This window comes from Triticum aestivum, chromosome 5B (assembly GCF_018294505.1).
Source record: "Triticum aestivum cultivar Chinese Spring chromosome 5B, IWGSC CS RefSeq v2.1, whole genome shotgun sequence".
In the NCBI taxonomy this organism is placed as follows: domain Eukaryota; kingdom Viridiplantae; phylum Streptophyta; class Magnoliopsida; order Poales; family Poaceae; genus Triticum; species Triticum aestivum.
The window spans coordinates 184,460,319-184,462,425 of NC_057807.1; positions in this window are offsets into that span (position 1 = coordinate 184,460,319).

Below are 2,107 nucleotides of genomic sequence, written 5' to 3' on the forward strand. Positions count from 1 at the left end.
GATCATCAGTCTTTTGACGTCGTCTGATCGAGCAAGGAACCAGTTGTGCTTCCCTGTTTTTGGCAAAGGTGGTGTGATTACAAAAGGCAGGAACTGTAGGGACACTGCATCATATCAAAAAGGACAGGCATTGTTAATGTAAGATCAGCATTGTTCAGAGTATGAGTAGGATAATGCAAGAAACAACATTGATGTGTCCCTGTTGGAGCTGGGAGGAAAATACAGGGAAATGTATATTGGGTTCGAAAATATAGAAGTGCCATGCATGGTTATACTCATGTTATCTCGCAATCGATTCTTCACAGGAAACTACCATGTCATGCATGTTATGTAATCATGTTCTGTTCTCACAAACAAATTCTTCAAGGTAACTAACATACCATGCATTGTTATATACTCGTGTTCTGTGGGCAAATTTTTTGTGAGGATATTATTCTAGCCATTGATTGTTGAAGGGCGAATATAGGTATGTACACAAGGTAAGCATTACAGGATTTCACTACTTCCAAATATAGAGTTCTCCATATGCAGATTTACTTTCCTAATGTATGGTTAGATGAAACCAACAGTGTGGTGCATGTTTCTACATCATGAAAATGAGGAAACTAACATGGCCTTTTATACACACTCATATTTAGTAGTAGTATATAGATTACTATAAAATAAGGAGAATATCCATATATTCCTAACCGTTTGATTATTCAGGGCTACAAATTGACTGTAATGACATGATCACAATCGCATGAATTAACTCATTCCAAATATAGTTGATTTATGGCGTCTCTAATACATTGCCATAGTTCTACTAAAATTCTGCTCAAACAGGGATATGTCAATCATCACAAAAAGCTCAAACAGTGTCATGGCGTCATCATTAACATGAGACGGAAACAACTTACACGCGTCGTCCCAGCAATACGTGGTGCCATCTGCTTTGTCGATCGCGTAGATGATGCCATTGTGTTCAATAGCATCACAGAAGTGTGTATCAACTTTGATGATGATCCACTGCAAGCAGAGTTGTCTCCAGATAAAGAAGGAACCGACGTAAAGATAGGCGAGTCCGCGGTCGAACAAGGCAATTAGCTTGAAGTCTGCGTAATTCACATGTCGTGTGGGCACTTGGCAGATTACAATCTTCTGCAAAACAAGGTCCGTCCAACTAACGTGGTAATCTAGATGACTTGGACCGCGATGGTAAAACTCTATATAATCCAACGGAGGAAGGATAATCTCATGGGAGGTCTGGAAGTTCACAAGCACCAACTTTTTACCGTCTTCTCTGAAGGCAGCCATCTAGTGGGAGTTCATGCCGACCCAGTACATACCTGCCAAGAAGTTTCGGGCGATGCTGATCGGATCGAAGTCGAGGGAAATGATGTACGGCGACCCACTACATACCTGCAAAGAAGTTTTGGCTAATGGAGATCGGATTGAAGTCGAGGGGCATCATGTACGCCTCCGTATCAGGGTGAGCCAATCTCGCAGGACCAGATAGCAGCAAGCATGGTGTCTTGAAAAGCTTAGGCCTCGCTTCGACGATGGCCGTGTGCATGTCCCTCGAGCATGTTGCCAGCCGCAGGGCGCTCAACATATCCATACACGAACAACAGAGGTCGAGGATGTCACTGGGGAGATTGCTCCAATCGCGACTCATATGGATGCTACGCGGTTCGCGTTCGGCCATGGTGGAGTTTGGAAGGTGGGGTTTTTTGGGGACTTGATTTATGCGGGAGAAGGCTGTCGGTGCTGGAGTGGCTAGCGAGGGAATAGTGGTACTGGGGGAGGCGAGCGAGGCGACGGTACACCGGGGCACAGTGAGATGGATACGAAGATGGAGATGGAGATGGAGATGGAGATGGAGATGGAGTGGTGCTATGGGAGGGGAGATGGAGACGAGTGAGGCATGCTAATGTGCTGTACAACGGCGGTGACAGACTGCACAGTGCACAGGGTGAGGCTGCCTTTGGTAACCCGAACACGCCGCCTGGACTAGTGTCAGGCGCAGGGTGTTGTCACTTCACTATGAGGACCAGATGAATAGTATTTTGACCATCAAGTGTACCATAGTTGTACTACTACTACTACTAGTAGGAACATGAGTACT